The sequence below is a fragment of the Lissotriton helveticus genome, chromosome 11 (assembly GCF_964261635.1).
Source record: "Lissotriton helveticus chromosome 11, aLisHel1.1, whole genome shotgun sequence".
NCBI lineage: Eukaryota > Metazoa > Chordata > Amphibia > Caudata > Salamandridae > Lissotriton > Lissotriton helveticus.
The window spans coordinates 162,611,983-162,631,661 of record NC_136072.1 but is presented as its reverse complement, the minus strand read 5'-3'; the positions used below and the strand labels follow the sequence as shown (position 1 = coordinate 162,631,661).

Sequence of the window (19,679 nt, the reverse complement as noted above, 5' to 3'; positions counted from 1 at the left end):
AGTGTCTGAATAGTTTCGCACTCCGTCCATCAATCAATACATTTGTAGAGCATGCTACTCACCCTTGAGGGTCTCAAGGCACTGGGGAGGGAGTGCCGCTATTGCTCGAAGAGCCAGGTCTTGAGATGTTTCCTGAATGTGAGATGGTCCCGAGTCAGTCGTAGGTGGGCGGGGAGGGAATTCCACGTCTTGGTCGCCAGGTAGGAGAATGATCTTCCTCTGGCGGTGGTTCTGCGGATCCGTGGGACGGTGGCGAGGGCGAGGCTGGCGGAGCGTAGTTTGCGAGCTGGAGTGTAGAACATGAGGCGGTTGTTGAGGTATTCGGGACCTATGCCGTGGAGCGCTTTGTGTGCGTGGGTGAGGAGCCTGAACGCAATCCTTTCGTTGACGGGGAGCCAGTACAGGTCTCTCAGGTGGGCTGATATGTGGCTGTGGCCAGGGATGTCGAGGATCAGTCGTGCGGATGCGTTCTGTATGCGTTGGAGTCTTCTCTGAAGTTTGGCTGTGGGTCCTGCGTATAGGGCGTTCTTGTAGTCCAGTCGGCTGGTGACGAGGGCCTGGGTGACCATCTTTCTAGTACCGGTAGGGATCCACGGAAGATCTTACTGAGCATGCGCAGGGTGTTGAAGCATGAAGATGAGATGGCGTTGACTTGCTTGGTCATCGTGAGAGAGGAGTCCAGGATGAATCCCAGGTTGCATGCGTGGTTAGTGGGTGTCGGTGCGGAGCCCAGTTCTGTGGGCCACCAGGAGTCGTCCCAGGCGGATGGGGATGGTCCGAGGCTGAGGATCATCAACTCCTTGTGTTTGCTTTGTTCACATTTTCTGCTGGACACAGCTATAGATTGTGACAAATGGGTACTGTGCAGAGTGTCACTTTCCGTTTTCACAAAGCAAACTGATCATAACAAAACATCCCCTATTAAAGTTTGAATGCGAATTTTCAGGGACCCTGTGAACAATCTCTACACGTTTTCATTTTACAGGATGAAACTTGCATGTGTATATCTTGGTAAAATATTTCTGTAAAACATATATACCCGTCTGCAAAAAAAGGGCCAATGATTGGAATACGTTTTGATAATGGAGGACTGGGTTTAATGATCAACACACATGCATATTATAGATTTTTTTTCTACACATGAAAAAAGTAATGTTGGGTCTGGTCATGGAGGTAGTTCCTCTGCCCTTATGCCCTTTTTGGCCACACCTTACACACAGTTCATCCCCCCACCCACTCAGTTGCCTGTAGAGACAGGACATATACCTTGTCCACATTCTTTGCCCAATGCCATACTTCCAATGGCTAGTAGGTGCAGTATCCAGCATTTGGCCGTACACTATGCAAAGTACTAACAGCCCCACTACCAAGTTAGCACAACCTTCTGGCATGGCTAGCGGGCATGGGTGGTGGCATTTCCCCATCTCTGGTGCTGTCTAGGCATGGACTGCAGGCAACTTCCTCACTCAAACTAATCTGTACAAGTTCAAACGTAACTGGGCAACTTTTGCAGTTTTCTACAATTGATTAATAAAGTGCAAAATTTATAAGCAAGTCAAATACATGCATTTTGTGCACCAGGACCAGTATGAACTGGTACGGGGCAATTCATCCTAGTTTAGGGGGTCACATTAGACTAGAAAGCCATCAATGCTATCCTTCTTTAGTTTTGCTTTGGAAAAATAAAAATATATATCTTTAGTAGACTCTCATGGCTAAGAATATACACAGACATATAGTTGAAATAATGTAGTCTGAATTGATGTCCTTTTACCTTCTATGTTCATAAAGAAACGTCTGGGGTGCACACCTTGATGCACATAACCTTTGTCAGACATTCCTAAACTTATCACCAAAATTCCAATCGCTGATAAGATTAGTATATAAAAACGACCACTTGTCAGGAGAGGTCCTTCGGCCAAGATGGTTTCACCTACTGCCAGTTCACTGTGCAGATGCTACATCTCACTTGAAGCCAAAAGGTTTCCCGGAGGGAGACAAACTGCTACCACAGCATGCGTTTGCCCTTCACGGGTAACACGGTCTTCATGCCTCAGTCAGCTGATAAAGACAGCTTTTGAGGTCAACAAGATATGCAATATGTCTTTTTTCCCTAAAAAGCTCTAGACTGCACGTTGCTCTGCTGTCTATGCTCCCTTAGAATAGCACACAGAAGTCGATGTTCGTGTGTTAGTGCCTAGATGACATTTTAGCCATGTTAAAAAATGTCATTTTATTCTCATTATTAAGAACGGGTCTTCTTACTGTTTTTATAATAGTCTGTGTAATTGTTTTAGACGTACTGAGAAACAGATTATTCCTGTAGTAATAAATACTTTTTACATATAAATGTTTATTCTTCTAAGAACAGTGAGTGTGTGATACTGTGAATAACAAAATCGTTTTTTTACAGTTACCACATTGCCCCGGATCCCTTTATGGGATTGTTAGTAATCCAAAAACAATACTTCAATTTCAATTAAGCATTGAATAGTGTTCTACAATAACCCGCTGTTCACATTAATCATTGGTCCATTGAACCAAGTTCACCCCAGGGTAGGAAATCACACTTTGTAGAGCTTTTTCAAAGTCATAGCTTATGGAACAAAATTATAGCTAGCAAACACGCAAAGCTTTGCCATCGTAATGAAAGACTTAACCTCCCTGGCATCAAGCTCCACGAACATTACTCCCTCACTGAACCTCTGTACCCAGCTGTACCTCTTCTTTTGCAGCAATATCAACAGTACCTATGGCTACGTCAAGCCCCAACCTGACCACTCTACCCTCACAGCTGACCTACCTGTCACTTCCAACACCCTGATGACCACCAGGCCCTCCATCAGCACTTAAAATCACATACACTGCAGAGCACCTTCGGACCCCAGCCCTAATCATATCTATACTAAAGTTTGGGACCCCCATCAGCACTGCCTTCTCCCCAATCCTGAACAATTCAACCATCACAGATATTTTCCAGGACACCTGGAAACACGCGATGGTTCTTCCCCTTTTCAAGAAACTCTCAGCAGACCCAAACACACTACCAACTACAGACCCATCTCTCTGCTACCTTTCTAGTAAAAGTCACACCACCCAAACTAGATTCATACCGAAGCACAGCATAGAGACGTCCCTCATTGCTGCCACAGGCGAGATCTGACTGATGATGGACAGAGGCGACACCACTGCCCTCTTCCTTTTACTTCTGGATCTATCCACAGCCTTCAACACTGTCCCCCACCCCATCCTCCCTCAACATCGACACGTAGCCAGCCTTCACAAACTAGTAATCCTCTGGATCAGCTTCTTCCTTTCAGGCTGCACTGAGTCTGTCCGCCTGAGTCCTTTCATCTCATCCACCAATAATCTCATCTATGGTGTAGTACAAAGAACCTCACCTAGCCCAAAACTGTTCAATGCCTACATGACCCCTCTCACCAGCATTATTCTGCACACAGCATTAATATTATATTCTACGCAAAAGACCCTCAGCTCATACTCTCAGATAAAGCACTGAACACGCAGACCAACTTAACTGCTTGCATGTCCAAAGTTCCCAGATGAAAGTCGACTGCCTCAAAGGCAACAAAGACGAGACAGATGTACTCCTATTCGGCAGAGACACCTTGAGGTGGAACTCTGACCCACATCCAACCAAACCAACCATGCCAAGAACCCTGGAATAGTGGTTGACAACCAGCATGCTATGGACAACCAAGTAAATACTGACTTCACCTTCTACTTCCTCACACTCAAGCTGCTTGAGATTTTCAAGTGGCTCCCTCTCAACCCTCGCAGAGCCATCGTACTGATCACCAGCAAGTTGGACAACAGCAACACCCTCTATGTTTTGCGCTCTTTCTATTGACATCGTTTTTAATCTACCCGTTTTGTATTTATTTTCTTTTTAGTTTTGTGGTTGCCTTGTTTTTAGAAGCCCCCTCACCTGCACCATAATTGGAGCTCACCGCTGCTCGAGCGGGTCCGGGTCCTGGGGTAGGCTCCTTCACTGGTCGCCATCTTGGAGTGGGGTAGTTGCTGACCGCCATCTCCAGCGAGCGCTTGAGTGCGCAGAATCCTGGGTGAGACGCCTATTTAAGGCGAGCTGCTCCTTGGTTCGCCCAGACAAGGAACGTTATCGCTGCTAGCGCTTTGCGCTCTTTCTACTGATATCGTTTTTAATCTACCCGTTTTGTATTTATTTTCTTTTTAGTTTTGTGGTTGCCTTGTTTTTAGAAGCCCCCTCACCTGCACCATAATTGGAGCTCACTGCTGCTCGAGCAGGTCCGGGTCCTGGGGTAGGCTCCTTCACTGGTCGCCATCTTGGAGTGGGGTAGTTGCTGACCGCCATCTCCAGCGAGCGCTTGAGTGCGCAGAATCCTGGGTGAGACGCCTATTTAAAGCTCCCTGCTTAGCGCAGTGGTATCGCGCAGCGGGAGCGCCTTCGGTTAGCCTGAGTCGTGCCAGAGTCCTGCCCGTCTGCGCCCGTCCGCGCTAAGGCCGCGCGGGGCGCTGCGGGCCAGTAAGCCGCATGAGGGTAGATCTTCCTCTTATACCGCGATGCTTACCTACTCTGGTGAGAGTCTCCGGACTATCGGGTATGCTATCCCGAGATGTACGTTAGCGCCTATTCATCCTCTTCTCGGCCCTTACCAATGTGCCTTTAAGAGGTGGGCGCTTGAGACTCCTTTGTCTATCTACAAGAGGGATATTTTATCTGCCCCCCGGAGTAAGGGCTCTGTACGCACTCTCAGGGTGTTGAATGTGAATGCCAGATCCATGGTAAAACACCACCAGGCCATTTATGATCTCATTAAGGATGAGTCCCCTGACATATTTGCCATCACAGAAACTTGGCTTCAGGATGCGGATGTGGCTATTATCAACTTAGCCTGCCCCCCTGAGTACTCTATGTACACTTTGAACCGGCCAACTAGAGGAGGTGGCATTGCTCTCATAGTTAGGTCCTGTTTTACCTGTAATTGGAATGGCCTCAACATCGCTGGCTGTGAAAGTGCCTCTTTTAAGATCCAAATCAGCCCCCAGTTTACGTTCTCTGGGATGGTGGTTTACCGCCCTCCGGGTAGTGATGTAGTGTTCAGAGACACCTTTCCAGACGCTGTTAGTGCATTAGTTATGGGTTGTGCTAACTTCTCCATCTTGGGCGACCTGAACCTTCATTTCGACATTCACACTACCCCGGCGGTGAACAGTATCTTAGCTGATTTAGAGGCTCTTCAGCTCTTCCAACAGGTATCACAACCTACCCATGTAGGGGGCCATACTCTGGACCCCTTTTTTACCAATCTGGCCGAGGCCAGTATTGTATCCATCTCCCCACTAGGGTGGACGGACCACTTTCTCGTGTCCATTCGGTACTCTTTGCCGGAGACCCCTTCTATTCCATCGATTAGGTGGGTTGCCAAGCGACATTGGAATAAACTCAGGTTGGAAATCGAGTTTTGCCGACTGACCCGGCCCTCCTGGTTCCAGGACCCCAGCGCGACGCGGCGCTTCCGGTATTACCCGGTGCACAAGGTACATGCGGATGCAAGATAATACTCTTCTCCCGCCTTCTGGACCCTCGACTTAACGTCCTTGATTCACTGATGAACCGACCAAGCGGATAATGCTTCCCTAATTGGTTCCGTTCTAAACTCCTTGTCTGCGCGCTCTTCCTGTGAGCTCTCATTCCAATTGCCCTGGACCCTCGGAAAATATATATTCTGATATTACTGATATACCGATTGAAGCGGATTATTAATTGTTCACGAAGTAAGCCCTCGCCTGCGCGCTTACTTGAGCTCCAGTACCCTTACCCCTCTGGCAAAAGAGGCTTTTATATTAAAAAGGCAACCATTGTTTTGTCCTGATGATGGACCCCATCATTTAGCAAGGGGTCCGAAACGTCGACCCACTGTGTACCATATACTTGTGAAATAATTTATTACAAAAATTGTGTAATGGTACCTATAGGAAATTCTCTGTTTAAACTTGTAATTTTGCAGAGACTGTTGATTTTGCCTTACAAGCCCTTTATGTATGTTGTTGTTTGTGTATTGTTGTGGCTGGGTACAGGCTTGTGCCCCACGCATGTGAATTGTTGAAGGTGTTATTTTGTTTTGCAAACTTTGATTTAAATATAAATTTTGAGGACCTCTGCCCGGCTGGGCATGTCTTCTCTAATATAGAACTGACTGAGTCTATATTCATTTTCAATCATTTGTCTCGCTGCCAGGGACCATTGTTATCTTTTCTTTTGGAAGCCTCTAACAAACCCGGCTAGTTTTGGCCATCCAAGCACCTTTTGCTAGCTTCTTGCACCTCTTTGTAATGGTGTCTGGCCTCGTGAATCAGTGAAGAACTCAAAGGTCCTGTAGCTTTTATCAAATGAGCTTTAGCCGATCTGCAATCCTTAGTAAACCAAGGAGCTGACTCAGCAGCAGCTCTTTTAGAATTGCCAGTTCCCACCTCACCCTCAAAGAGACAACTTAAGGAATTAAACATATTGCCAAGAATAGTAGCAATTGGAATTGCATACAGTTCAGTATGGTGAAAGAACGGAGGCAAAAAGATCAAACTGAAGCGAGCCGCTTAGGGCAAAAACACAATTTTGACCACCTAAGGACCCTACTAGAATTCCCAGCAATAGCATTCTCATATACCCTGGTCTGGTCAATGGAATCGAACAGTCCCTTTTTAAGCGTTAAATGCAGAGGATTATGGTCACTCTCTACTCAATTTGTCACATGGAAGTCCACAAACTAATTCCATTGATTGAGAAACAGCATTATATAATCATTCTGCTCTTCAATGAACCTCTGCAGAATATAAATGCCCTACCCACCTCAGAATCTGACCTACTGTTACATTCCCACACATGTGAGCGATAGTAAAGAAAGCTAGTTGCCTGGGCACCGGAGAGAATGATTTTATGGGGGGGAATGATCAGGGTCTCGTCTTCCGGCTCGGTCACTAGCATAATAAAATCCAATGGCTCATAAGTAGTATTAAAGTTGCCGCAAAAGTGAGCATGGGTTTGTACGGCAGTGACGCCAAATGATTATCTAAGACTTTAATGTTGGGAGAGCACTGTTATAAGCCACACTACGGTTACAGATGTTCTAAATGTTGATAATGGAACCATTACTGGCCCTAAGACATCGGGCAACTCAATGGTCAAATGCTCAATGGCCCAATTGAGCGAGATTCTAACCCATATTAAAAGGCCCCCAAAGGGGCGAACAAACAAGTAGGGGAGCGCATCCACTGTATAAGTGACAAAGCCTGAGCCTGTATAACGGCTCTAAATCCTAGGTCTCCTGGAAAAGGCGGAGATGAAAGGAGTAGATTGCCAACTTGCTGCATATCCCAGCAGGATTCCAGAAGAGAAACTGCAACTGGGTTGCTTAGTTGCAGTACCTAACAGGTAAGCATTTCCCCCTAAAGCAACATCCACCTCACCTGGGGTATCTGAGTTACAGTACCAACTTCATTTCATGCACAGGAATACCAAGAGCATATGTGGGGCGCAGTAGATCAACGCCACTCAAAAGCTGCTCCCTCACAGTCACCCTTCCCTGTCTTGGACAACCACCACACCCCTTGCTATTGCAAAAGGAGAGCTCAATCCCCGTGCTGTTGGAACGAATATCAAGTGCCACTATCACCAATAGAACGTCTGGAATTTCCCTAGAGCCAACCACAACTTCAATGGAATCACACAACCCAGGCTGTAGAGAGCTTCTGAGAACAATCTAAATGTCTTGTGTTATGATTGGCTTAGACTTATAGTGGCCACGAAACCAATGTAATACTTAATTATGTAAGGTCTCCCTGCTCTCAAAACACTCTTTTTATAGTTTTGGAACATTGGTCAGTTTAAAGCTAGGATAGCCTCCACTAAAACTAGCCAGGGGGGGCGTGGCTAGCAGCCGAGGCGATGGCTGCTGCTTGAACGAGCTCTGCCTCATCCATGGCAAACTAATCCTGAAACAGCCTGCAGACCCGGAGCAATTCGTGCCAGAGTGCCGTAGTACCTAGCTGGCACCTCCGTGGACGTTGTGGAGTGGTCTCTGCGGAACCATTATCCCCCAAGGCGACATTCAGGCACCCGGCGGCTTCGGGAGCCAAGGAGGAAAGATGGCAGCGCCGGCGTGCTGAAGAAGAACTGCGCCGTAGACTGCCCCTCGCGGCGCCCCCGGTTGTGTGCCCCCCGCGGCCCTGATCGGCTGACTACGGCGGCGCGACGGAGGCGGCGACCAGCGCTTCATCGTGTGGGGGGCTGGCCTTCTCCACCTTGTGTCCCCGGACGAGGGGGGGTGTTGGCCTGGGGGCGGGGCAAAAATCGAGGCCCCGGCTCGGAGGCCTACCAGTGGCCGGAGGCCAGTAACCGAGCAGCGGCAGTGCGCAAGGGGGGCTGTGGCGCAATCTCGACCCCTCGGATGAAAGCGGTACGATTGCAGGACCCTGCAGGACAGATGCCAGTGGGTCGACTCGCTGCCTATGCTCCCTGAGGTCGGGGAAGCACCAAGAAATAGCAGCGCACCCTACGCGAGGTATGAAAGCCCACCCATTCACTCCCGCAGTATAGCGGCCTACTGCACGTACCCTTTGCGGACTAATCTCCCTAATGCATTAATACTGGAGGTGAGGGGCCTGATTCACATTGGACTGTGAGGTCCTGTAAAAAGTGAAAGACCTCGGTGGGCGCATAGAGGGCATGAGTATATCTCCACTTCCCCCGGTATGACTCTTGTAACCGGGGCATTGCCGGCCCTGTCTATTGGCACCAGCGCTAACTAGAGGCGACCTGACCGATCATATTGACCCTTGCGTGGAGTGCAGGCCCGCGGCACCTGACGGAGGACAGAGGCCCGGACAGTGGTGCCTGCATAAAGTGGTGCACTGTGTGAAGGGCACTCTGGAAGAACAGTTACTACAGGCGGGCATTGTTTGGCCCTATAATGCTGCATCTGTAGAACTAAGACTGCTCTGCAGGACCTGCAGAGGTTTCCCCGGTGATGTGGCGGAATGGAGACCTGGGCCTCATAAAGACTGCGTGACCCAGCGGCGGATAAGAGAGTGTTGAGGCTACTGTTTCCAACCACACCCCCCGGTGTACTCTCGAAGACGACACGAAAAATGGCGGCGGGGGCCGAGGTTCAAGGAGAAATGCTCAGAAACAACTGTCCAAATTTGCATGGACCAAAGGTGGAGACAAAGGCGACTCGCCAAGAACAGATAAAGGAAGCTCGGAGATGTCGTCGCCCTCAGATCCGGAACCGACGCTTCATGACGTTTTGGCGGCCATAGGGGGAATGGGCACATCCATGGATTCAGTTTCGGTGGAGGTCTCCTTGCTCAGAGCTGACTTTAAGCAGATGAATGAGAAAGTGAAGGAGCTCAAAATAGTGACGACAGCACTACGGGATAATACCTCTGAGCTTCAACGTCAAATGTCAGAAATGGAGAAAAAGCAGATCAGAATGGCGCAGCAGCTGGATGACTATGAAGGGAGGGCCCGCCGGAATAATATAAGAATCCTTGGTGTTCCGGAAAAAACAGAAGGGCCGGCCGCAGACCTCTATGTAGAGGAGTTAATCACAAAACACTTAAAACCCAAGACGCTCTCCACTTATTTCTCTATAGAACGAGCCCATAGGGTGCCAGGCGGACGGCCCAGGCCTGGAGCTCCGCCGCGACCCTGGATTGCCAGAGTTTTTAACTTTCGGGACAGGGATAGTATTTTACAAGACTCCAGAACTGGCCCCCCGCTTAAGATTGACAACTACGAGGTATCCTTCTTCCCCGACTTCACAGCAAGGGTCCAGGCACAGAGAAGAAGTTTCCAAGCAGTCATGCAGGAACTACGCAGCAGGGACATTAAGTACGCAATGCTTTTTCCGGCAAAATTGAGAGTGGAATGGGACAGTAAACCATGGTTTTTTTGACTCGCTAGATGCAGCCTGGGATTGGATGGAGGGCTGGACGAAGGTCGGAGGCAGGAACGGCAATCGCCGAGGCAGTACAGAACGGAGAGACGGTAGTGGGCTGGACATGACGGCGGTGGAGGCCGTGGCAGGATCAAGCGGCCGAATGAGCAGGAATAAGGCATACACTTGACCTATTGAAGGGCCTGACATTGAGGACGTACGCAAGTAATGGGAAGGGGATGAGAGGGGGGGCCATCGACTATGTGAACTTGCGGATGCACTATGGTTCAAGAACTCTGGGTTTATAACATGCCTTATTTGCCAATTATTTCGACATGTCATGATGCTCTATGGGGTTCTAACTTAGAATGAAGGCTGTAACTTATTGTTAAAAGACACACTATATTTTGAGTAGGGTCAGAGGCCAAAGTTTATAGACACCACGGGATATGCAGCCCCATTATCAACTAGTAGTACACCATATATATTCCGAGGTCTAAAGGCAAACAAACAAAAAATATCTGAACTAACCAAAGCTCTACAAAAATACACAAAATTTGTACGGATACCCATCACTCACCATTCCAGGTGACATGCTTCATCATCTGGGTCTCCTTTAACAGGGCTAACACTCAACCCTAATGATGGAGGAGCCCAAGGATGTTTTTCAAAGTTACAGGTACAGATGTGAGCAGAAATGTTTTAGCGAGTATATGGGAAAGAAAAGTGCAGTGCAGAGATTGTGATGTGAAAGCTAAAATTGAAGCGTAATCAGACTCCAACTTTATTCATGTCTGATACGTACAAAGATTAAAAACAGTGCAATGGGACAGTTTCTATAAATAGCCGTCCGCTAGTAATCATCGGTCAACATGTTTCAGCACCCCAAGGCAAAACTACGCCCAGTGCTTTCGTCAGGACCTAATGGATGTCAAGTGCTACTGCAATATAAAGTGATGTAAACTCAAAGAAGTAAACAACATAAAGGATACAATGTGAACCAAATTGCTCACAATCACCATTCCTCGAACCTCCCGATAAATCTATAAGAAATATAAGAGGTACATCATAGAGCTTTGGAGAACAGTATCAATTGTTTATAATAATCAAAGTGGCTAATATTAGCCATCAAATGGTCCTTCAAAATAGGCTTAAAGAATCCTCGAGCCTTACCTCAAGCGTATGGAGGAAAAACCTCACCCCACCTGGCAACAGCTCAGGAAGAAGGAGGCACCGCTCTGGGAAAGAAACAAAATACACCAAACCATAATTTATATGGTGATTTGCTCTCTCTCAACATTTAAAAACACAGACCTAGTGTGCGCGACACTAGCAAGAACCCTCACCGCTCGAACTTACTATCTCATCATGTCAAAATCACCACCTAATGCAAGGGGTGATATATGTTGTGAATATATAAAAACAAAGTATGTCATATTCATAGCTGCATAACAAAAGTTTACCCTTCTTGTAGCCTCTTCTAAAATGAGGAATGTAGTCCCAGCTACAGAGCACCTGATGTATTTGGTGTTCTAAGGACCTCAAAAAAATTCCAAAAACATGGTCTCCTAGTGACTACTGTAAGCTTTAGTGTCACTAAGGTCCAATGTTATACCTCAAATTTGCACAAACAAACAAACCTTCTACTTAGTTCTAAAGTAAGTAAAACGGATAAAAAATGCCCCCAGCAGGAATAGTACGTGCTTATGTGTTGAGAGTTACTAGTGCAACTCACACATTGGTTTAATCATGAGGGAAATACAAAGGGACAATCTAGCCCACAACTACAAAAACGGGGGAGTACTCTTACCTTTCCGTCGGTACCTCAGACGGTCGTCCAAGCCATCGGGGAGGTACCAACCGGCGGTCTCAGAGTTGTTTATAAAGCGCCAAGGTTGCCACGGGCTGCTTACTCCAGTCTCCTTGCGTCATCTCGCGTGGTCTCGCGTAATCTCGGCCACCTCGAGAGTTCGAGCGTGCTCTTGCGAGATCACGCGAGAGACTACACAAACACTTGGGAATTATGGGGCATGTGGTTTCCAATCCTTAAGTGGCAGCATAAGCATCGTAAACACGAAGTAATTGTGAGCCAAAGGTAGCGCTCCCCTAGTAAACGATATAATTGATATAAAGATGTTATTTATTATTTGTTCCTGTTAATATTTCTTGATGATATCGGAACATGACATTCGCGCAAGAACCTGTGAAAAACCAAATCACAAACCAAATAAAGCGGCAGAACTTAGCACAATAGCAATGCAACCAAGCTCTCCATAGCATATTGCTATTCAATGTTGGCACAGAACAAAGTGGAATAACTTTATACATTGATTAGTCACAACCAAGCTACAATGTTATGAGTTACCCATCAAAAGGCTAGTGTCCTCAACTATTATTTCTAAATAGCTATTGCTGAAATAGGTAAACCACCGTCTCATTGAAATAAAATTTATGTACATATAGAGAAAGAGCAGATTTGATCTAATATAACAGAATCACAGTGGAGATTACATGCATGATTCCACCCAATCGTCCATAGGGTACCTAGGAACTACATGTTATCATAAAGTGGACCAAGGGATAGAGTCATTAAGTCCCTCAGTATCACTTTTGAGTCTAAAAACCCACCTTTGTTCCCTTAATAAAAGGAATTTAGATATATCAGTAGTGTGTTGTGGAATGAATGGTTGTTCTAGTATGGTCCAAACCATATCTTCCGGTCGGTGGTTCATTTCTAGGTAGTGTGAGGTCAGGCGTGTCGCTTGTTTCTTGCACCTCACAGTACTCATATGTTCCATTATCCTCAGTTTGATTTTACGTGATGTCATCCCTACATATTTCAATTTACAGGGGCATACGATCAAATATACCACCTTTTCGCTGTTGCAATTGGTGAAATTCTTTTGTATCCATGGGCGGTCAGTCCCAATATCTACTGTTTTGGATTTCTTCGTAAGAGGGCAGACTTTACAAGTACCACATGGAAAATGTCCCTGTACCGGTGGTAAGCCCCATATAGTATCTTGGGTCTGAGGTACAGGACTCCGAGGTCTGGTATGCACGAGTTTATCGCGCAAATTGCAGTTCCTTTTAAAAGCGAACAGGGGTTCTGGTAAAATCTCACCTCCAACTTTCAGTATTTTCCAGTGTCGACGTACGGTTTTCTTTATCTCGTTGGACACTGTATTAAAGTATTAACAAATGTTAGTCTGGGTGTTGCCTCTTTTTTAGTGTTCAGTTCCAAAAGGCTATCACGGTTATTATTGCTAGCACGTTTAGCTGCGCGCTGTACCATCTTTGTCGGATAATCTCTTTCCACTAAGTGGGTAGTGAGTGTCTCTGCGTGTTTTTGAAAACTTTCTCTTATGGAGCAATTCCTACGTACACGAAGGAATTGGCCATACGGCAGATTTTCTTTCATAGCTCTCGGGTGATGACTTTTGAAACTCAATAAAGAGTTCCTAGCCATGGGTTTGGTATACAGCTCTGTCTCGAGACCACCAGGGGAGGCAATGATCAAGAGATCTAAGAAGGATAGTTTGTGCTTATCCACTTCAATGGTAAATGTAAGGAAATTGTTTCGACTATTAAGCCAAACAAGAAAGTTATTCAAACTGATGGTATCGCCTCGCCAAATTACCAGGATATCGTCAATGTACCACCTTCACAGGCGTATTGATTCTTGGTAAGGTTTACTTTCGCTCAACACGTGTTCCTGTTCAAATCCATGAACATAAAGGTTAGCCAAGCTTGGAGCAAAAATGCTTCCCATGCTCGTGCCCGATGTTTGAAGATAGATGGTATCTTCGAATCTGAAGAAATTATCTTTCATCGCAATTTGAGCGCATGCCATAATGAAGTGAACAGGCGTTATTGAGTTAAGCTCCCGTTGTTCTAATAAGGCATTGATTGTAACTTATTGTTGACATTATAGACTGCCATTGGAGGGGGAGCTCACTTCCCCTCTGCGTCTTTAGCATGGTTGGGGGGACACAGGCACTCTGCCACGTTGGGGGGTGGGTAGTTCTACATCCACAGGCAGAGGAGCAGGGAGGGTGGTGGACGGGAGTGAGGGGGGAATTCTTAGGGGGTGGAGGGAAGGTTGCTTTGTTTGCTATGACCATGTACAGACCATAAAAAGAGTGGCGAGGATGTGTGAGGGGTTCTTGAGTTCTGTTTTAAGTTTAAAGTTTTGGGCTGCATTTCACTGCTATGATTGATAGGGTGCGTACTGATGAGATTGGTTTACAAAAAAGTCTTAATCTCGATGGAAGAAACAGATTCGATATGCAACGCTGCAGATGTTAGCGTCCCCTTGTTGGCCCCGGTGTCTCCCATGACCTTACTTACCTGGAATGTGCATGGGCTGGGGGATAAAATTAAACGGGGATTGGTGTTACAATATATACGTCGCACGGCACCAGCCGTAGCACTGCTCCAAGAAACGCATCTGGTGGGCTCGACATGTAAAGCTATGGATCGTTGGGGGTACACAATGGTAGCGCATTCAGAGTTTTCAACAGGCTCCAGAGGAGTTGGCATATTAGTACGCAAACGATACCCCCTAATTGTTCAACAGGTTTGGAGGGACACACAGGGACAATTTGCTGCTATCTCATGTCAATGGGAGGGGAAGAGATTTAATATAGTGTCAGTATACATTCCGCCGGCCCTTCACTCTGTGGCACTTCCCGCCCATAGCACATTTCTATTGAACTTGCCGGAGGGGGAACTCATTATAGGAGGCGACTTCAATGCAGTTTTGAATGATGTGCTGGACCGCCAACCATGCAGGACGCTGGGGACGGGTAGGTCCCAGTTAACTGGGTTTTACGGATGGGTGGAGATACAAACATCCTGGGGACCGTGGGTACACTTTCTACTCGGGGGTTCACAATAGTCTCTCCCGTATTGATTATTTTTTCTCTCCGCTGATAGCCTTCCTCATTTGACGGAGACAGCGATAAGACCACGGGCCATCTCCGATCACTCACCGGTCTCCATGACTTATACTTCTCACATTAAAGCTCGGAAATGAATCTTCCCAATTTCCCCTGGCTATTTACAGAACCCCAAATTTCGAAAGGAACTTATTGCAGTCACAAAGCACTACTTCCAAGATAATGCAGACTCAGTACAATCAGCGGGTATCCTGTGGGAGGCATATAAGACCGTGCTGAGGGGGCAAGCCATAGCCTTGATAACGGGTCACAGGCGGGCAGCGAGAGGTGACCTAGATTGAAGCTGCACTGGCCGTGCTGCAGTACCCACTGTAGAGACAGCCCAGCAGCTACGCCTCAAACAGTGCGAGCTTACTGAACACCAACGGGAACAAGTCAGACTGCGGCTCCAACACATGCAACACACTATTTATGATGTAGGAGATAAGGCAGGGAAACTTTTGGCCTGGCTGGATAAGAAGGAAAGGGCCCAGAGGACGATAGCACAACTCCACACCCCAGCGGGCGTAGTAGTCACCACCCCAGTGGACATTGTTGACACCTTAGCTGACTATTATGAACAAGTCTATACCTCCAACTCGCACTTGACAACGGAAGAGGCACAAACCTACATCAAAGACATAAAAATGCCGTCCATATCAGAGGACGAGGCCTTGCTTTTAGAATCCGACTTCACAAAAGACGAAGTCCTTGCTGCAATTCAGTCTCTGCAGTCGGGTAGGCCTTTGGGTCCCAACGGGATCCCTATTGAATTATATAAGCGCGTATCTGATCTAACAGTTCCACACCTTTTAGCGATGTTCTTAGATAGCCTGAGTAAGGGGGAACTACCGCAGAATCAACGGATAGCCTCAATAATTGCAATACCAAAACCTGGCAAAACCCCAGAAGAGTGTATGTCATACCATCCGATCTCCTTACTTAACGCGGAAGCCAAGATCTTAGCAAAAATTATTGCCCACCGGCTAACTCCGCATCTGGAAACGCTAATTCACCCGCATCAATCTGGGTTCATGCCGAATAGAAACACTGCTCTTAATTTACGACAGGTCCATGCGGTTATGGCGCAGATACCAAATCTTCCAGAGCCTGCGGTTATACTATCCCTGGATGCCCGAATGGCCTTATTTAATTGCGGTCCTCAGGCATCTTGGCTTCGGACCCAAATTTTGTGCATGGGTGAAATTACTCTATACTAAACCGCTGGCACAGGTAGTGGCTAATGGCCATATTTCTAGAAACTTTCCGCTCGGTCGCGGCACACGTCAAGGGTGCCCTCTATCACCCTTGCTTTTTGCTTTGATCCTAGAACCGCTGGCAGCTTGGATCAGGTGGGACCCCATGATTAAGGGGCTAAGTTGGACCACGACATGGGAGGACTGCATATCGCTATATGCAGATGATATCCTTTTATATTTGACCTTACCCAGACGCTCGATTATAGTACTCCTTAACATCTGTGAAATTTTTGGGCGGGTCTCGGGGTATACTATCAACTGGTCCAAGTCTGTTTTATTCGTCCTCAAGGGCCCCCCGCCGCAACTCCCGGCGGATTGTCCGTTGGTAATCACCAAAGAGCCCTTTAAATATCTGGGTGACACCTAATCAAGAGACCTTTTTCTGTCGTAATTTGGCGCCCCGTCTTGAGCGTTTTCGTACTGATGTACAACACTGGCATACCTTGCCCTTGACCCTTTTGGGGAAAGCGGCTTTATATAAAATGATGACTTTGCCTCGGCTGCTTTACATCCTTGAGAATACACCATTTCCTGTACCTCCAAGATATTTCAGGTCAATTGACGCACTGGTCTCGGGTCTCCTCTGGGGAGACAAACCAGCGCGCATTTCCCGACATTAATTAGTTAGGGGCTGGTATGATGGTGGAATTGCTCTCCCTGATATTCAACTATACTACTGGGCGGCCCAGTTGAAGATCATAAACCAGTGGCTGCACGCTCATCAGAGCGAGCCAGCGTTTAAAGCGGACAGGTATGATCTATGTGACGGTGGTGTGTTAGCTGCACTCTATGATAAAAGAGGCGCCGCGGCCTTGCTCGGCCCTACGGCCCACACAGTTAACTTATGGTATGTGGCCCTGGCCCGCCTTAAGTGTAAAGACACACTTACGCAGATGACGCCACTTTGGTCGTCGCGTCAATTGGGCCGATTATGCAGTAAGGGCTTCGGGGCATGGGATCTGATCAGTATTTCCACGGTGGGAGACCTCTGGAAGCGAGGTGCCATCTTAACATTTGAACAACTCATGGAGCAATATGACCTGGCGCCCACAGAAAGTTTTAGATATCTGCAAATTCATCACGCCTTGGGGTCACTTATCCAGCCTGGTGACGAAATACCCAAATCTACCCCATTAGAAGATAGGCTTCTAACAGAGCACATGCCCAAAAAAGCAACATCATTCGTCTATCGTAAACTCATTAATAACCTACCGGACCCAACTCTGAAACTGAAGGACACCTGGACTAAGGAGGTGGGAGTTTGATGAGTCAGATTGGCAGACTGCGCTCTCCTCTCCCCGGGAGGTTGCTATACCATCCAGACTTAGACTTGTACAATTAAAAATTCTGCACCGTCTATATTACACTAGGGTCACCCTACACGCGATTGGGAGTGCCACACATAAATACTGTCTATGAGGGTGCGGGGAGGAAGGGACGTTCTTTCACACCATCTGGGAATGCCCCCAGGTTGCTGATTATTGGGCTAAGGTTATGAGGACTATGTCACAAGTGGTGAAGGACTCAGTAGTTCCGGAACCACGGTGTTGCTTGTTAAACATCTGGGAATCCAATGATCTCACTCACTCCACACAGGATTGGATGACGCTAGGCATAATGTATGCTAAAAGAAACATTGCCAGATGGATTGGTGTTCTGACCTCGACTTTGCAATGTTGGCTGAAAGGGGAGTATACCTGAACCAAAAATGCCCACGGTAATGGGCTAGGCTTTGGGGTGCGTGGAATGAATACAGGGGATATTTATGTGAACCGCCGATACTAGAGTGACTCTGAGTAAGATAAAGTGGGATGGAGGAATGTTGCGGGGCGCGGTGTGGGCCTGCTTGTCATAAGTGTAACGCTTCCTCTCATGAGTTACTGTACATGAATCCTCTGTTCGCCGCTCTCTACGTATGCACACTATGATTTCTGAATGCCCTATGTTTGTTTTGTATAATAATAAAAATTGTTTAAAAAAAAAAAACTAGCCTGAATGTGAAAATGAGTGAAACCACAAGCACTCCTGGTCATTGGGCTACCCAGAACCCCCTCCAAAAAAAAAAAAAAAAAAATGGCCACGCAATCCAGAAGCAGTGGTTCCGCTAAGACGCACTGCACAGTAGGGATCAGAAATATTACGGTCACTTCTGTAGTCCTGCCCACCACCTATCCCTCGTTGCCTAGTAGTAGTTTGGCAAAAATGAGCGGGGTGAGCTGGCAATGTCCCACAGGTGTCTGGAATACTATCTGGTCTACTCTGCTGAGGAATACCAGAAATGGGTGGGGGAAGGGGTGAGGAGGAGCATGAGCTAGCTTTACTGCCATGTGGCTCAACAGCCTGCATTATTAGTTGTGTGACAGCATTCAATTTACATGCTAAATATTCAACCATTCCTTTTAAGACAGCTACTTCATTACGCAGAGCTAGAACAGTTTATACAAATTAGATGCAGCATCATGAGACCGGGTAGTGATACCAACCTCCTCACCCCTACAAACAGGTAATGATGATTCACCTTCAGCATTTGCTGCCAACAGAGTAAACCTATTGGAGCAAACCACTTCAGGTTCAAGTGGGGATATGGGGAGGGGGGTGGGGTCGCACCAGAGGAACACCAAGTAATTCTCCATCCATCACTGCAGATTGCACATACACCGGGCTCACAGAAGGCTTGCTCTTGCTTGCTTGTCCGTACCCCATCAGGCTTCTTTCCAAAGATGTCAGGTATTGCAGCTTTTACACTCTTCTCGGGCACCGGGTCAAGGAAGGTGCAGAAGGGTTCAAGATCGTCTCAACCTCCACAATAATCGAATCATTAAATTTGTTTGCGAGTGCTCAAATCCCTTGCTTTCCTTGCACACTTATTAGGTTTATTAAGGGTAGGGACGACATCAGCAGCCTTCTGTTTACCCATAATGGACAATTTAATTAAATACAAGTGTATTAGCAGTTTCACGAACACCCAAAGGGAGTCCCAATGGGCACACATCACTTATTGTCCACCATTAATCACTATGCCCCCATGTCTTTAACAAAGAAAACTAACAATAAAAAAATCACAAGTCAAAAACATGTCATAGGGCAGAAATATACCCCAACAAAATAGAATATTCAAATACCAAAGGAAAAAAGAGAGCCAGTAAGACTCAAATCACAGCAGTTGTGAGAGGCGCCTTACCGATAACAGTCATTTGACCATAATACTAGGAAAGTGACCTAAATGAGGATAAAGGAGGAGTCCTAGCAGTAGTTCGGCACTCAGCTTTCAAGCAGTCCTCCAGAAAGGCCAATACAGAACCAAAATCCTCCCGGTCAGTTAACTGGGGAAACAGCACTTCTTGCATCATACAACACAACCTTAGAATGACAGTAGTGCAATTGGGCTAAAAGTCTCAGTGCAGTAAACGCCCTTCCCCGTTCTCAGGGCAGCTAGGGGATGTAGTCCCACCCCAGCAGAACGACACTGCTGCGAAGGAAGGCATCAGATGTAGTTAACATGGTTTTAAACTCCCAGGTGAAAACAGCAGAAAACCTTGATG

General features: G+C 46.9%; 1 long non-coding RNA gene across 1 annotated transcript in view; it reads right to left on the bottom strand.

The window, feature by feature from the left end:
- LOC144791505 (uncharacterized) overlaps window positions 1-11,861 on the bottom strand; it is a 164,679-nt gene extending 152,818 nt beyond the window's left edge. The window contains exons 1-2 of the long non-coding RNA XR_013602405.1: window positions 11,749-11,861; window positions 11,112-11,176 (exon numbers count right to left, since the gene is read on the bottom strand). This is a non-coding gene — a long non-coding RNA (uncharacterized LOC144791505). The remainder of the gene's footprint in view (window positions 1-11,111; window positions 11,177-11,748) is intronic.
- Window positions 11,862-19,679: the final 7,818 nt, after the last annotated feature.